This window comes from Podarcis muralis, chromosome 6 (assembly GCF_964188315.1).
Source record: "Podarcis muralis chromosome 6, rPodMur119.hap1.1, whole genome shotgun sequence".
NCBI classification, from domain to species: domain Eukaryota; kingdom Metazoa; phylum Chordata; class Lepidosauria; order Squamata; family Lacertidae; genus Podarcis; species Podarcis muralis.
This window is the reverse complement of record NC_135660.1, coordinates 97,635,121-97,653,071: the sequence shown is the minus strand read 5'-3', so window position 1 is coordinate 97,653,071 and position 17,951 is coordinate 97,635,121. Positions and strand designations below refer to the sequence as shown.

Below are 17,951 nucleotides of genomic sequence, written 5' to 3'. Positions count from 1 at the left end.
CAGCCCAGAAAACCAGAGGCTACTGGAAAGCCCAACATGAGTTCGGTGGGACTTACTACCTAGCAGAAGCAATGCTTGCTAGTAGGCAGCACGTCCCATTGGAGGCAGTGGGGCTTGCTCGCGAGTAAACGGGCTGGGAGCGCAGCGAGAGTCGCAGCCCGATCCTGCCCGCGCTTCCTCAGCAACGGATCCCGCGGAGTTCCGCCGGGAGGATCCCCCCCCCCCCCGTGACGCCGCCCGCTGCTTGAGTTCAGCTCCTTCCGACCTCGCCCCGCCGACCCCTGCCGGGGAGGAGCTGCTCGTGCCTCGCCAGCCCTGCGCAGGGCGCGCGGCTGCGCCCCCTCCGCCGCTTCTTAAGCGCGCCGGCGGGGTCGACCTGCGAGCAGGCGCCAGCGAGCCCGCCCGCCTGCCTGCTCTTCGCCGCCGCCGCCCTCCTCCCTCCCTCCCTCCCTCCCCGGAGCCCAGCCCGGCGGAGGAGCGGGCAAGAAGCGCAGCCTTCGCCCGGCGAGGATGCGGGGCGCTCCCTGATCCGCGCCCCGGGAAGCGGCAAGCCAGGAAGGAGGGCGCCCGGCGCTGCCCCGGGCGATGGCGCTCTCGGCTCCAGCCCTTTCCCCGCGGGGACCCGGCAGGTGAGTGAGGCGCCCCTTCGCGACCCCGGCTCCCTCTTCCCTTCCTCCCCGTCCCCGAGGCACCGGGAAGCTGCTCTCCGGAGCTCGCTTCCGAGCGAAAGGAGCCGATCGAGTCGCTTCTCCAAAGGGGGCTCCGCTCTCCGGAGCCTCGGCGCTGCCCAGCCACGCGGCCAACTTCGGGCGCAGAGGGTACCGCGCGGTGACCGAGCTGCTCCGGGCGCCGGGAGCTCCGATACCCGCTCTTCCCAGGCAGCCCTCTTCCTCCGAAGCTAGCGATCGTGGACATGCCTTTTACTTCTCGGTGCACCTGGGCGGGTTTACTCGGATGTAAAGTCTGGCTTGAGACCCGAATGGACTCGCTCCGGGGCAAGCGCGCAGAGCGGTGCCGCCTCCTCCGAGGAAGCCTATTGACCTCGATGGGACTCGCTTCCAAAGGAAGGATCAGGCTAGGAACAAGTCCGTTATTCCTGTAACGCCGGCATCGCTGGGGGGGGGGGGGGTCTTCCAAGCGTCACCTGTTCAGGTGCGCGGTAATCCAATGCAAACGTTCCCCAAACGGGCGCCCACGGCGCGGTTCTGGTTTTGCGTGGCTCTACGGCCCTTGACCACGCTCCGGTTCCCGGTGAGTTTGCTGCTTTGGTTGGCAAACGGAAGCAACTGAATCCAACTTAACTCCGCGCAAGGAAGGCTTGCCTCTTTCTGGCCTCCGGTTCTGGATCGCTCGCGCGTCTATTTTTTAAAACAACAAGAACACACCAAGCGCGCGCGCCCCGGGCGCAGGGAGATCCTCGGCGCAGCTCCCGGGCGTTCCTATGCGTGCGCCACCCCTCGCTGGGGAGACGGGGCTTCGGGTTTCCGAGGGCGGGAAGCGAGCGCCCCAGGCCCCACCCGAAGCAGGTTGCACCCGAGAGGAGCGCGGGATCCCCCTCGAGAGCGGGCCGGCTCCGGTCCCCCCGTCCAGGATCGGGGAGGTTCCGTGGGCCGCTTAGCGCTTGCGCGGCTTCGCTTCGATGCTGTTCGACGCGAGGGCGAAGTTTCGCTGGCCAGAAGGCGGCCCACTCGGGGGGCACAAGGCGCGCAGCTGGACTAGCGGGCGAAAAGGGAGGCAGCCTCTTTGGAAACTGGGCTGGCCCCTAAGGCAGGGCCTGCCTGCCCATTAGGTAAGGTGGAACAACTGCTTCAGGAGGCAGGATCCACAGGGCCAGAGGATCACCATGTAGATCTTTATTTTATGCTTGTTCCTGATGTAGATCTTCAGTCACCCCTTCTTCCCTGGCAGGGAGGGTGGTGCGGTTTGGGGTTCCACCTCGGGTACCAAAATGTCTTGGGACAGCCCAGTCCTTAGTCAGAATTTTTGTTTGGGCAGGCAGTTTGTGGGGCAGGGTACAACAGCCTGAACCCAGACACAAGCAGCAGTCATCCTCCCCCTGTGGCCTCCCGGATGGCTTGTCCTACAACTCCCATCAGCCCCAGTCAGCTGGGGCCACAGGGGGAGGAAAGGTGGGCATTGGGTGTTGAAGTTATTTGAATTGTGCGAACAGTGGCGTAGCGTGGGTTGTCAGCACCCGGGGCAAGCCAAGTAATTTGCGCCCCCTAAACCTGTGGATTTGCGCCCCCTAACCCGTGGATTTGCGCCCCCTAACCTGTGGATTTGCCCTAACCCCAGATGTTGCGCCCGGTGCGGCCGGCCCCCCCTGCACCCCCCACGCTACGCCACTGTGTGCGAAACATCTGTGCATCTTGAATGCGCTTCAAAGTAAAGATTGGAAATAAATGTTCCCAGTGCAACTGAGGAAGGGAGGAGGATTTGGGGGTCACGGCTGCAAATGGTAAGGTTTGTCTTTGTGCCTTTGTGCTCATTGGTTCACCTATTAGCTGGGCAGTTGGATAACACCCTGCCTGCCTTTCCTTTGAAGTATAAAGGCTAGGAAGGATCCTGGGAGCTCGGGCGCTGTCACCTTCTGCCAGGGTAATATCAGGTAGATGGGGCTTTGCCAGCCTGGTATCCTGCAGGTGTTTCAGACCTCACAAATGTGGGAGCTGAGACTGGTAGAAGCTGTAGTCCAAATTATGCCAGGGTTGGTGAGGGCTGGAGGAAATGATGTTTTTACAGTGAGGTGGTGCTGTGATGTTTTGGAAGCCAGATCAACCTCTTGGTTTTCCTGATCCCTAGTTGACATCAATATAACTCTCCATTATATATATGCACTGGCTTCTCTCTGTTTATAAAATAATACAACACTTCTGAGAGAGATGGCTGGGGTGTTTTGTTTGTTGTTTAATCCCAGTCAAACAATTTCCCCGGTTTGTTGAGTAGAAAGATCCTGGAACATTTTATTTTAATCATTTCATGTATTTGTTTTCTCTAAGAGAGCACCTCTGGCTTCCGGGGGAAGTGGTGGTGGAGAGGTGGAAGAGAAACAATATATAAGAGATGGGAAAAGGAGCTCAAACAGTAGACGAGATGGGGGAGATCCAGATTCAGCACCCTGGCATCATAAATCCCTTAAATATTCCCTTCCATGGCTAATAGGGTTTTTTTGTGGGGGGGGACTTGGATGGGGGGCCGACTTGGATCAGGGCAGTGTTGTATAGGGGAGGGTGTACCCCTTTCCTATGCATTGCAGCTCTGACACAAATGGTCCTGACCTCACAGGACTCCCTCCCCCTCCCCAGCCAAGGAAAAAGATTCTTCTAAGGTGCCACATCACATCTAATGGGATTCACAGCTGTATAGGGAGGTGAGTCATATATGAGAACAGGAAGATGGGTAACCTTCACTCTCAGTGGAGAAGGTTAGGCTGAAATATCATGGCTACCCAGACTGCCTTCCAAAATACGATGATCATGAAGTAAGCCACATTGAACATAGTGAGACTTGAGTCAGATTAAACCTGCCTAGGATTGTACTTCTGTTCATGCTTCCGACTCAGCGGGTTTTTGAAGATTCCAAGTCCAGGATTCTCTCTACCTGATGGCTGCCGTGCTGTGGTCCTCTAGCCAGCTTTCTTAACTGGGATATTGCTACCAGATACCAGTCTCTCTCTCTCTCCTAGAGGACTCAGTGGAATATACCTCACTTAACCTTGCAGACTGCAGTGCATTCAAAACTGAGACAGCAAATTTGCTGGCTCATTGTTGGAGGTGAAATTTCTTGGTGGCTTCACCTGATGGCCAGTTTCAATAAGACTTGGATTTGAAAATGCTTTGATTTCAGTGTTTATGGAACCAGATCTGTCTTTGTTGTTGCCTCTGATTAGATTTGGTGGAGGTTTTTGTTTGTGAGTTGTGAGGGCTACACTATTTGATTAGAGTAGGGATACGGAGAGTTCAACCCTTGTTTCCATGCCTTGACCGCAATCTACCTTCAAGCTGCTGTTAACTCTGCTGCATAAAACAACGTGTTTTCTACTGTGAGGCTAATAGTAACTTCAGTGGGATGATTGAAAAGTGTGGCAGAAGAATTGAACATCTGATAAAAGATAGTTTTTCTCCACCTGTTTCTTCCTCCAGGGCATTGCTTCCAGATCTGCCTATTGAGCATTTATTCTGATGTGTTTGCAACAAGGTTATACGGTGTTGTATCAAACAATTGCTATACCACACTTTCCAGAGGATTTCCCTTTGCTTTCCTTACTGCAAAAAAATCCTGTCCCTTTTTAGAAGTAGGTTTGTTGTGCAAGAGTGAACAAATCTACTTTAATTACACAACCTCAATATGATTGCATCCCACTTGCAAACTGGCAACAATCTGGAAGTGGCCTAAGTTTAAAACAGGGAAGAAAATGTCAAGGAGAACAGAGTACAGTATGTATTTCGCCACATTTTGTCTGTTTTGGTCCTAAAACAGATTTTGGCAGCATTGCCACAATCAGAAATAGACAAGGAGTGTCTCTTTTCTCTTCTTCTGTTAGAAAGAACCACTGACTAGAAAACAAGGCACTAGAGAAGATTTGTTCTGTATTTCTGGACATCGGTTTTTCAGCTGTCCTAGGAAACTTCTGGTGTCAGCTTACCTGCCTCATTCTTGGGTGTGGGGAGAGCATGCAGCTGAAGAAACTAAAAAAGAGGGAAGTGAGCCAGGTATGTCGTTGTATTATTATTATTATTATTATTATTATTATTATTATTATTATTCTAGGGGAAAGGTTAGCATGCTTGTTTGCAATGTTTAAAACATTTTTTTTGACTGCTCCTTGTACATTTATGTTATGAGTCAATGTTTGCCGTTTTTAATCACTGGTTTCTGGGAGAGCTCATTAGTGGAAACTTGTTTCCATGACAATGTGACCCCTAAGATTGTTCTGGTTATCATTCTGGCTAGGCTCAGTATTCAGAGTTGCACAGAAGAATGGGGGACCATTATTATCCTGCTTAAAAGCAAATGTCCCTTCCTGTCCCTCTGACACACCTCCTGTGTAGCTTTTTTCCTTCCATCTGTGTAGAGAGAAGAAAGGTGAGGGTGAGCTTGCCAGCACTGTGCATACATTTCAATCTGTGTGGGTGAAATGAAGATGTGTTTCGCTGTTTAGTGATCTTGCACAAAGTTGAGAAGAGAGATTAAAAAACTTCTTGTCTGTTTGCCATTTGCTCTGGTGTGCACCTTGGAGTAGGGATGGTGAAAGTGAAGGGGTGGACTAGGACACCTATGAATTTGCACCTAGAATCATAGAATCATAGAGTTGGAATAGACCACAAGGGCCATCGAGTCCAACCCCCTGCCAAGCAGGAAACACCATCAGAGCACTCCTGACATATGGTTGTCAAGCCTCTGCTTAAAGACCTCCAAAGAAGGAGACTCCACCACACTCCTTGGCAGCAAATTCCACTGTCGAACAGCTCTTACTGTCAGGAAGTTCTTCCTAATGTTTAGGTGGAATCTTCTTTCTTGTAGTTTGGATCCATTGCTCCATGTCCACTTCTCTGGAGCAGCAGAAAACAACCTTTCTCCCTCCTCTATATGACATCCTTTTATATATTTGAACATGGCTATCATATCAGCCCTTAACCTCCTCTTCTCCAGGCTAAACATGCCCAGCTCCCTTAGCCGTTCCTCATAAGGCATCGTTTCCAGGCCTTTGACCATTTTGGTTGCCCTCCTCTGGACACCTGAGTCTACCTGGAGGGCACTGTGGGGCACTATTTGGGCTAGGCAGGGTGGGGAAGGGTCTTCTCCAGCACTAGCAGAAAGGAGAGGGGGACATCACATAATTGGGCAAAACCTCACTTATAGATGGTGGCAATGCAGGTTAACTGAATTGGGCGTGGGGAGACCCGAATGCTATTAAAGCACTTAAATGGACACCTTTGATTTTTGCCCGACTTTGCAGTGTGTATCTGAAGAATTGTGCATGCACACGAAAGCTCATACCAATAACAAACTTAGTTGGTCTCTAAGGTGCTACTGGAAGGATTTTTTTTTTTATTTCGCAGTTGAATGACAGAGTGAATTTGTGAGTTGAGCAACAGAGTGGATGTGTGGAACAGGGTAGATTTGCAGCCAAGGAAAAGAACACATTTGCTTGTATCTCTCAATTCCTGGTTGGGATTCAGACAAGCATCTTCTCTCAGTGTCCATTCTGACATGGAAGGCCTAGTTAGAATAGGCTCTAGATTCTCAGCAGAAAAACTTATTTATTTGTTTTGTTTCTATTTCCCTTTCCTCCAAAGCAGCCCAAGTGGCACACATGATTTCTCTCCCACCCTGCTTCCCCATTTCACCCTCGCACCAAGACTGTGAGGTAGGTTAGGCTGAGAGAAGGCGACTGACCCAAGATTACCCATTGAACTTTGTGGCTGAGTAGGTCCCATGGTCTTCCAGGTCCTAGTTTGACATCCTTACCACTACACCACACTGGCTTAAGAATAGCCTTGCTGGATCAGCCAAGATTAATCTTTCCAGTAGAGGTCAGCCACCTGCCTCTGGAAGGCCACCAGCAGCTCATGAAGAGGGATGGCCATTGCCTGCAGTTGGCTTTTAGGCTTAAAATGAAATGGGGTTCTGTTTAGTTATCATGACTGGCAGCTTATCTTCAGTGATCCTTCCTTCGGTGTTCTGTATAACACCTAGGATATCACTGACAGCTAAATGTATAATGAGGTAGAAATTAGGGTTGCCTTTTCCTTTCCTGATGTTGCTGGCTTTATCATAGAAGCTTGATGCACATGCATTCTGTGGATGTAAGTTTCCTCTACAAATCTCTCTGCCAGGAAAAGCTTTACACATTTGATTTTGATATCACACTGATGTTAAACACAGAGGAGGAGGAGGAGGAAAATGCAGTGGCGTAGCGTGGGTTGTCAGCACCCGGGGCAAGGCAAGTAATTTGCGCCCCCTAACCTGTGGATTTGCCCTAACCCCAGATGTTGCGCCCGGTGCGGCCGGCCCCCCTGCACCCCCCACGCTACGCCACTGGGAAAATGTAGTAACCCAATGTACTTAAGTGTAAAAACCATTCATGTCCAGTCCGGTTCTACAAGGGGGTGGGACTAAGTCTGCTCCATCCCATTTCCATGTGGATCCAGTGTTTACATGGAGGCAGCTGTGTTTTTGCTGTACAGTTTCCTCTGACAGTTGCAGAACATCGCCAAGTCCCATTGCTTCTGGGGTGACTTGCTCCTCTGCACTGTTCAAAACACATGGCTTCAAGAAACCACCTGGGTAGCTAGAAGACTTCCCTGGAGATTTTAAAAAGGAAATTTAGAAACAAAAGTGCAGCCCTGAGACTCCATCATAAGGAAATCCACTTGACTGTGGATTCAGAACTCCTATCCTATCCTGGTCATGATCTGCCCAGATAGGATCAGTTGGGTCTACATTAAAGTATGCGGTATTCCTTCCTCATCCCTATTAATAAATGAGACCAGTGTGCCTTGGGTTTGAAAATTACTCTTCCAGTAAACTCAAGTTCATGCAAACATGCAGTGAAGGCAATATTTCAGTTCTCGGGGTGAACTGTGAGGCTTGAATTCTGCAACATGGCTTACCAAACCACAGTGGAGAGTTCAGAATGGGACTGAGTGGATACATAGTGAACTGAGATTGGTGTACTTGGCAACTCATTTCTAGCACTTTCACGTGCAATTCTCTTTTGGACAACTTGAGTCTGTGACTATAGTTGCAATAATCGGAGGACTGATGCAAGTTAAACCAAACATCCATCTAAGTTCAAAAAAGTTCCTTGCTGCTGAACAGATTTCATAGCTTACCTGCCCACACACCTTTGTTGTTGATGGTGTATTGTGGCTCTGAAGACACCCCCCCCCCATCCCACCCATTTCTCTTCTGGTAAATGGCCTGATTCAGATGTAACATTATACCATGGTTTTCTTTCGTTTATTTAAAAAATCTTCATTCATAAATGATTTAGCAGTATATGCAGACCTGGCCCAGCATCTTTCTTGGAAAAATAAGCCATGGTTTTTTGTTGTCTTTCTGATCTTAGCCATGCTGTAGTTTCATGTGTGAACCTGGACTATGAAAGTTTCATTGCCTTATTGCGGGAAGGGATTATGGCATGACATAGGTGAGTCTCATGCAAACTCTACCTTGGCTTGTATTTAAAATCATTTTTAAAAAGTACTCCCTTCTGCTTTTGGTCATGCATGTTCATAGAACATTCATACATTTGCAAGTGATCTGTGAAAATGCTCTTAGACAACCACTTTGCATGAATATAAAATGTTTGTGGTTTGTCCGGCAGTCAACCTCTTTCCACTCCAAAACAGTCTAAGTTTATTGTTCTTGAGCGGCTTGAGAGTTGCAGGCTTTAGTGAAGCTTTAAGTAATGGCACTAAAGAAAATATATCTTTTGGATTTCTAAATGGAACAAATTTGCTAATGAAATCATTAGACAAGTGAGCATAAAGGCTTGTTGTTTGCACAGAATTACTTTTCAGAACATAATTGCATTCCGATATAAAAGCAATTAAAATGTTAATTTACATTACAAAAGACATTTGGCTTTCAGGTAGGAGCAAAAGAAAAATCTTCCTTCTTGCAAAGCCTGGAAGAAAAATGCTTTAAATCCTGCTACTATGGTGTGTCTGTGTGTGTTTAGCGGGGGAGGGGATTGTTGGTTGGCCATGCCACCTCATTCATTTGTACACCTTTCTGTTATGTGATGTCCCCACCTTAAGCCCCAGGTGTGCTTTGGTCAGCTGGCAGGAAAGTTTCACTAGCTAATGAAGTAGTGAGTGAAGCCCTGGGCATGGCCAGGGGCCAGAGGGATGGGTAATAAATTAACACCTGGAGCCTGTGAACATCTCAGCTGGCTTTTCCTGGGAAAATGTATGCTAATTAAGGAAAGATTTGATGGGGAATTTAGACATAGCATCTCTTTCTCTAGCTCTTTCTGTGTTTTCGCAGCAGCCTGCAAGAGAGAAGGCACGATGTACACAACTGACAAAGTCTTGTCCTCCAAAGTACTCTAGGAATCTGGAGTTCATTAGGACCCAAAGACTCTTCTCCACCAGGAGCACTACTCCTTTACAAATGTCCACTTGAATAATTTTAGGGATGAAAGAAACCCATATTATGTAACAAATGGTTTACAAATGACACAAACACAGAGCAAAGGCTGCAATCCTAACCCCACTTACGCAAGAGTAAGTGCCATTGAATTCTGCCTTCTAAGTAGACATGTTTAGGATTGCCCTGTACATTCTAGTTTAGGTTGCAATCGTATGCACATTTACCTGGGAGTAAACACTACTGCAAATAGAAGGACCAACTTCTGGATGTACTGTAAATGCTTTGAATGTTCTTGTTAATACTATTTTTTTCTTCGAAGTTTGTTCCATTCTATAGGTTTCTTGCTGTTTAGAATCACAGTGATTTGAGGTGTGGAGGTTGTTGTTGTTTTTTAAAGTTCTTTCACTGAAATTATTCAGATGCATATATAGAATTTCATTTTTCATAGTGCTCCATTCTTCCCTAAAAAGATGCTGGGCCAAATAAAACACACATTTCATGTGCACCTGGCTTAGAAGCTGCTTCTTTCAATATTTCCTTAATAGCACCCTTGGCATATAGACATTTTTAGGTGAATATTATAGGGACACCGGTGGCGCTGTGGTCTAAACCACTGAGCCTTGGGCTTGCCGATCAAAAGATCGGCAGTTCGAATCCCTGCGACCGGGTGAGCTCCCGTTGTTCAGTCCAAGCTCCTGCCAACCTAGCAGTTCGAAAGCAAGCAGTGCAAGTAGATAAATAGGTACTGCTCCAGCGGGAAGGTAAATGGCGTTTCCGTGCGCTGCTCTGGTTTCACCAGAAGCGGCTTAGTCCTGCTGGCCACATGACCCGGAAAAACTGTCTGTGGAGCAGACAAACGCCATCTCCCTTGGCCAGTAAAGCGAGATGAGCACCACAACCCCAGAGTCGTTTGCGACTGGACTTAACTGTCAGGGGTTCCTTTACCTTTCCCATTATGTGTCACATCAGGAGCTTTTGCTGGTTTTGTATAAGTCTTCTGCAAAGAATAGGAAGGGGCCAGTAAAATAGGTGCCACAATGCAAACACAGTCTCTAAGGCAGACTTTCCAAACTGTGTTCCATTCAGATTTTCTGCAGTGAGCCTCTCATTTATGGCAGGAGATGGCATATCTAAATATTTCTGTTTCCAGTGTGGTGTAATTTATTTATTTTTTTAAAAAAACCTTGTGTTATAAACTAGCTTTGGGAAATGACCATACTCTGTGCAGCAAGTATTCGGCACTGGCACCTGCAGCACTCTTGAGAAGCAGAGTAGTTCCCACCCCTTGCCTATCTCTCCCCACTAAATCTTTTTCATTTCCTTTCTTTTTTTGCTGGTGTTGCAAGAGGAAAGACCCATTTGTCCAACTGAACTAGAACTGTCAATACCACAAACATAATGTATTACTTCAAAAATGCCTTGGGGGCATTCTGTAATCTTCCCTCAAAGCTCATTCATCCTCTCAAATGAGATCCAAAATGCAATGAATCTGTACAGGATTATGCAAGTTTCTAATAAAGTGCTGATCTTTGCTAGCATCTTGCATTGACCCATTTCAAACTAACAGGAAACTATGGCTTACCTCCGTATATATGAACCTCAGGCTCAAACACTCCTGACTCTCCCCACATCAAAGGAGGAGATTGAAAGCTTCCCCTTTAAAAAACTCACCATGGTTCACCATGACATCTGAACTCTGAGCCCTATCGCCTGTTTCAACTAAAGTTAGTGAGAACAAGCCAGGATCAAACCATGGCTTCAGATCCTGGCTTGTTCTCAAACCATAGTTTAAACATGCCAGAAGTCAACAGGATCAGAATTTGGTTTGAAATCTAAAACAATTGCCTCCAGCCTTCTCTGGCCCAGGAAAGAGGAGGAACATGCAAGTGGTACAACATCTGCTTCTTATGCAGAAGGTCCCAAGTTCAGTCCCTGGCATCGCCAGAAAGGGCTGGTAGGACCCTTGCCAGAAATACTGGAGATCTGCTGCCAGTTAATGTAGTCATTGCCCAGCTAGATGGACTAATGGCTTGGCGCGGTATAGAGCTAGATCTAGGATCTAGGATATAGGTATAGGTATAGGTATAGATCTAGGATCCCTGACCTTTAGCTTGAAGGTTGGGTCTGTTGAGAGGGGGAGCCCAACAATCTCTGGAAGGTATCCAATTGGGTATCCCTGCCTTACTGCATTTGCTTTCCTTCCACCCCCTTTTGTAGGAAGAATAAATGCCCCCCCCCCAAAAAAAAATTGCAATAGGGGAGGGGAAGCCAAATGTTCAAGTGATGATTGGTGAGCTTTCTCTGCCCACAGAGATCATCCTTGGACACCCTCCTCCAGGTCTCTTCAGAAGGCACTCCAGGAAGGCTCACCACGCGAAGACCTATTCTCAGGCCTTCTAACTCTTAATTTTATCTCTGCTATGTTACATTGCTTTTAGCTGTTAGGTGTCTTTATGTTAAAAAATAGTTACGCTTGTTGTGCATTTTATTCTATAATTTATTGATTTATTTGTGAAGCACTCAGAAATATTTTATTATTGAAGGGTGGCATATAAATAAACAATGCTTTCCAAACTTTTGTTTATATATATCAAGGTGGGTGGGTGCATGAAATAAACCATAATTTAAAAGTGAGGGGGGAAATCCTGATTATTCATCAAATCCCCTGCCTTATCACAAGCAAAGCCCACTCGAACAATTCTTTTTCATCAGCATTCTCCAATTTAATGGTTGATAAAAGAACTATGCAAAGAGTAAACAAAATATGTTTATTTATAAGAGAGTACACTCATAATTGTCCTTATGAATTCACTGGAAAGGGCTCTCAAGTTGGTCTGCAAAGATGGCCAATGCTGCTGGAAGTTCTGGTTCTGCCACTTCCTGGGTGTCATAGCTGTGCCAGTGTGGGGTGTGGTTAGAGTTTCAGACTGGGATGCTCATATTGCTGCTCAGCTATTTTTAAAAATATTATTTATTAAATTTCTATACCACCCTTCATCCAAGAATCACAAAACAGTTTGCAATATAGAAAAGGAAAAATACACACCATAGTACAGTGGTACCTTGGGTTACAGACGCTTCAGGTTACAGACACTTCAGGTTACAGACACTTCAGGTTACAGACTCCGCTAACCCGGAAGTAGTACCTCAGGTTAAGAACTTTACCTCAGGATGAGAACAGAAATTGCGCAGCAGCGGGAGGCCCCATTAGCTAAAGTGGTGCTTTAGGTTAAGAACAGTTTCAGGTTAAGAACGGACCTCTGGAACGAATTAAGTTCTTAACCCGAGGTACCACTGTACAGCACAAAGACACCCCACCCCCCATTTTAATGGCCATAAATTGTTTAATTAGCCAAGGCCAGGAAGAAAAGGTGCCAGATGAGCCTCTCTGGGGGGAGCCTTCCACAAGTGGGGAGCCAGCACAGAAAAGGCCCGTTCTCATGCTGCCACACTCCAGACCTCTCATGGAGGGGGGCACATGAAGATCAGATGATGATCGCAGGGGCTGGTTAGGTTGATATGGCGTGAGAGCTATGAAGGTCCTTGAGTGACCTTGGGCCTGTCCGTCTCGCAGCCTAGGCTACCTCACAGGGTTGCTGTGAGGATGAAATAGGGAGGAAGAGAGCCATGTACCCCACCTTGAGCTCTTTGGAGAAAAGCTGGGATAGCAATTCAATAAATGAAGTACAAATCATCAGACCCTGAAGGAGTTGGGTTTCCTGGTATAGCTGAGGTTCTCCCAGGGCTCTTTCAGATGGCCTTGCTTTATCAACACAGCAAGAGTGTAGGTCATGCCCTAAACTATTAAAAGGTAAAGGTACCCCTGCCCGTTCGGGCCAGTCTTGACAGACTCTAGGGTTGTGCGCCCATCTCACTCAAGAGGCGGGGGGCCAGCGCTGTCCGGAGACACTTCCGGGTCACGTGGCCAGCGTGACAAAGCTGCATCTGGCGAGCCAGAGCCGCACACGGAAACGCCGTTTACCTTCCCGCTAGTAAGTGGTCCCTATTTATCTACTTGCACTGATGTGCTTTCGAACTGCTAGGTTGGCAGGCGCTGGGACCGAGCAACGGGAGCGCACTCCGCCACGGGGATTCGAACCGCCAACCTTTCGATCGGCAAGCCCTAGGCGCTGAGGCTTTTACCCACAGCGCCACCCGCGTCCCTTTTCCCAAACTATTATATATCATTAAAACATAGGTATAGGAGTCTTGAATTGTCATCTGCAGACTTTTTATAAAAAAAGAAGAAGCTCCAAATCTCTTTCTCTCTTCTGCACACCTTCATCGTTGTACAAACCTGTTATGAGACGGAGCAGTTGCTATTATTTAGTCTTTCTGTTTTTCTGATGAGTGATAAATAGGGTCGTCTTGACTGAACGTATCAGAGTCTGGCTCCACATTACTCTCATCTCATCCAAAATAGCCGTGTGCAAGCCAGACTCCACTGAGAATTCTGAAAGCTTTTCCAGAGGCAGTCAGAGTTGTTTATTCCCACTTATCTTCCCTCTCCTTTAACACCTAATTTTCCCTACTCCTCCCCCTACCAGCCCCTAGAGAAAATTAGCTGCTAAAGGGGATGGAAGATGAGCAGAAATAAACAGCTCCCCTTGTTCTAGGAGAAGAGAATTCTTTATTAGTCCAAACCTTGCTTGCCTGTGTGGCAAGGTTCTTAAATCACTTGCTTTTTCGCTTTGGGCTGCTTCATAAGTTAGCTCCTTAAAATGTCGTTGTATGCCTAAAATGTGAAAACACCTGTTTGGAAATGTGTATGATATAAGTGACATTATTGAGACTGCAGCCTTTCTCAATCTTGGGTCTCCAGATGTTGGACTACAACTCTCATCACCCCTGACCACTGGTCCTGCTTGTTAGGGATGATGGGAGTTTATGACATTGAATTTTTAGTAATGGCTCATCTAATCTTGCCAGCTGCTTTGTCGTGTCCCCCTCCATAATATCAGGAGACCCAAGGTTGAGAAAGGACAGTTTAGAGGTTAGATTGGCAACTGCCCCCTGGCTGCACTCCAGTGTAACATGGGAGATGGCTCTTTAAGGCAAATGTCACATCATTACTGCCATGTAGAAATGTTTTTCTAGTCATTTTTCAGCAATTAGTCTCTTCATTTCCAATGCTTTCCAAAATATTCAGGAAGGTATTAAATCTGAATTTCCTAATGCCTCTCATCTTTCCCTCCTAACTTCCACTTCTAAAAAAAAAAAAAAAAAACACCACACCCTTTTGTCTTTCAAATTCCTCCGGCAATTTGCTGAAGCCTTAGGCAAAATCAAGAACAAATTTTAGTGCTGAATTGCAAATTGCATGCAATTGCATGTAATTCCCCACAAACTTTTATTAAAATAAAGACCCGCTATGGGAGGCTACCACTTCACTCTGTAATGTTGTGTAACAAATTTTCTGTGATCTTTACGTAGAAGATTACACACTTCTGATTAAATTTTAAAGATGAAAGTATTTCCAAATTGCCTTGCTGTGACTCTGTCCAACAAGTTCTAGCTTGTGTTGGAAACACTGAGTCAGTGTTGGTTTTTAAATCTGTACGAAAGCCAGAGACAGGTTAGATGCTGCCTAAATTAAATTGCCTGGTTATTAGAAACAAAGCAAATGCAATCAAGAAAGCCATCTGTTGTATCTGATTTGCTATAATCCCTTTTTACAATGTAAATGTTATTGATGTTTTTAATCTAAATGTGATATCGCTATTGGCAACAACAACAGGGACACCATACAGCCACAGAATTCTGTGGCCCCTCGCTCTCTTCCGCACAGTGTGTTCAGCATTTGTGTTGGAAATACAAGGAACTACAGATGCTCACCCCCCCCCCCAAAAAAAACCCCTGTATTAGGATATCCAGTCCAATCCAGCTAAGGCCATACCTGTGCAAAAGCAGAATTCTGCATCCCTGTCCATACCTCAATCAGGCACTGGGTGTGCAAACAGGTGCTCTGTATGGTTTTTATCTGAGCTGGATCATCACCCTCAGTGCTTTTCGGCTCATTTTGACACTCAACTCTATTTTTTGCTATCATCTAAGCCAGATGAGACTCCACTGATGCTGAAATCAGTGTCTAGACTCAACAATGGACTGCCTAAGAGCTTATTAACTGAAGCTGAATTCTTGAAGGTGGAAGTAGTCGGTTTCTGGGTCTATGAAATTGAAGTTCCTCCTACTCTGTTCTCCCAAAAGAGCAGCTATACATTTTCAGAGTACTCCTATCATTACACAGTTTCCAACTTTCCATTAATGTGGGAAAAGACCATGGAGAGGATAACTTTGGTCAGAAAGCAGATTTGTCTGTGATTGTCCCTGCCTTCTTTGGAGTTCCAGCAATAGATGCCCGTGCTTCTCCAGCCTGAAGAGTTCACATTGGCTTTCTCAGACTCCCCCTCAGAATTCACAGCTAAACGCTGGTCTCTCCCACATGGGCAAAGTCAGCTGCACCTAAAACAGGCTGGGTCCCTTTCAGGGTAGAGGTTCCACTTGTTAGGTATGGGGCTAGTGGCTCAGAGGAATCGCACCTGGAGGCCTACATGCAGCTCAGTGCTTGTGGGTAATATTCTTCTGACTTCTCCGACTGGCAGGTCAATTGGAGCTACCCAGGGCACTGTTTTGCCCAACTTTGCTTGTCTGGGTCTTTTGACCCTTTGCTTTGCTTGGTTGACCTCAGTAGGATCTGATCTTGGCTTTGCCTGCCCTTACTCACTGGAGTCCAGCCTTGGCTTGTTTGACCTTACTCTGCTGAAACCTGATCTCAGCTTGATTGACTTTGCTACAAGATACTGAAGAAGGATTAGTGGTTTGTGACCCTTGGTCTTTCTGGATTCTGTGGTTGGCACATGTTGCCATTTTGGTTAGAACCCACCCCTTGCATTCTGCCTAGGACAGAACAATTCCTCGATCCATCAATGTCATTTGAGACCCAAATAGTCTTAGTGGCCTGGAGTGCCTTTAGCCAGGTGCGACTGTTCCTACATTGATGCATGCTCTGGTTAACATCTCTCAGTTAGATTACTGTAATGTGTTTTTTGTGGGGCTGCTCCAGTGGTTGGAAAGTTCAGCTGCTATAATTTTGATGGATATAGCTTGACTTGATATTATACCTCTTTTGAAAGATCTGTTTTGTCTGCCTGTTTGATTCTGAGCACAGCTTTAGGTGCCGGTGCTTGACAATTAAAGCTCTAGATGGCTTGGGGCCCAAATACCCGAGGGAAGTGTGTCTTCTCATACCAGCCTGTCTTGTGTCTTAAGAGCTTCTGCAGAAGCCCTGCTCCAAGCACCCTCTTAATAGCAGGCCTTTTCTGTGTTGCTGCCCTGACCTTTTGAAACTTGCTCCTCCATGGAGGCACGTCTGGAATTGACCAAGGCATTTTGGATTTTAGCTGCTTTTTGAAACTTTGTCCTGCCGAATCAGACCAAAGGCTCAGGTAGTCCAGTATCCTGTTTTCACAGTGCTCAGCCGGATGCCTACCTGAGTATAGCAGCACTCTTGCACTTCTAATTCCCAGCAAATGGTATTCTAAGGCGAACTGCCTCTCACTCTGCAGGTGGAACATAGTCCTTGTGGCTAGCAGCCATTGACAGTATCATCATCATCATCATCATTATCAGCCAACATGAATGTGCCTAAACCTCTTCCAAAGCCCTCCAAATTGGTGCCCATCAGTAGTTTGGGTGTAATCCTTGACGCCTCCCTTTCCATGGAGGTGCAAGTTACAGCAACAGCCAAGGCGACATTTTTCCACCTTCGCTGCATCAAGCAGTTGGTCCCTTACCTTTCCCGCCCCAACCTGGCCACAGTGATCCATGTGACGGTCATCTCCAGGCTTGACTACTGTAATTCGCTCTACGCGGGGCTGCCCTTGAAGCTGACCCAGAAACTCCAGTGGGTGCAGAATGCTGCAGCGAGGCTCCTCACGGGGTCCCTGCCATGGGAGCATATTCACCCAGTACTTTTCAAGCTGCACTGGCTCCCGGTGAAGTACAGGGTCAGATTTAAGGTGCTGCTTTTGACCTTTCAAGCCCTTCACGGCCTAGGACCCTCGTACCTACGGGACCGCCTCTCCTGGTATGCCCCACGGAGAGCCTCAAGGTCCATAAATAGCAACACCCTAGTGGTCCCAGGCCCTAAGGAAGTTAGATTGGCTTCAACCAGAGCCAGGGCCTTTTCAACACTGGCTCCGGCCTGGTGGAACGCTCTGCCTCATGAGACCAGGGCCCTGCAGGATCTGATTTCTTTCCGCAGGGCCTGTAAGACAGAGTTGTTCCACCTGGCCTTTGGCTTGGAGCCAATTTGATTCCCTCCCTCTCTTTCTTTTTTCTTTTCCTTCTCCTCCTGCAATGAGGCTACATTTTAATATTTTAATGTTTCAATATTTTAATGTTGTCTTTTAATTTTGTTTTTAAGTTGTTATCATTCAACTTGTTTTTATTATTGCTTGTAAGCCGCTCTGAGCCTGGCCTTGGCTGGGGAGGGCGGGGTATAAATAAAAATTATTATTATTATTATTATTATTATTATTATTATTATTATTACTTCCTGTAAGAGTAAATTTCATAGTTTAACATCTTGTCTTATCCCATGACCACTAAGTTTAAGATTTTTTAAAATACAGAGTTATTTTATCAAAAGTTTTTTGGAAATTGGAAGTTCATGTTGTCTGTCTATATGCTTGTTGACATTCTCAAAGAACTCTAAAAGCTTTGTGAGAAGCCATGCCTATTCTGTCCCCCCACCCCCTGCAGTTTGGGGCTTTTTATTTGTATCTTGTGTGTTGGTTTGTTGGTTTTAAGTTCAATTTATATGTTAAGCGGATTAGTTTGTTTTGTAC

The 17,951-nt window shown here is 46.7% G+C and overlaps 1 protein-coding gene across 3 annotated transcripts in view; it reads left to right on the top strand.

The window, feature by feature from the left end:
• The first annotated feature begins 397 nt into the window (after positions 1 to 397).
• Positions 398 to 17,951, top strand: part of SHISAL1 (shisa like 1) — an 83,068-nt gene continuing 65,514 nt past the window's right edge. The window contains exons 1-2 of one of the 3 annotated variants that reach the window (XM_028728714.2): positions 398 to 629; positions 4,544 to 4,712. The gene's annotated coding sequence lies outside the window, so the exon portion shown is untranslated. The remainder of the gene's footprint in view (positions 630 to 4,543; positions 4,713 to 17,951) is intronic. The other 2 variants (XM_077930771.1, XM_077930772.1) reach the window with 2 other exon arrangements.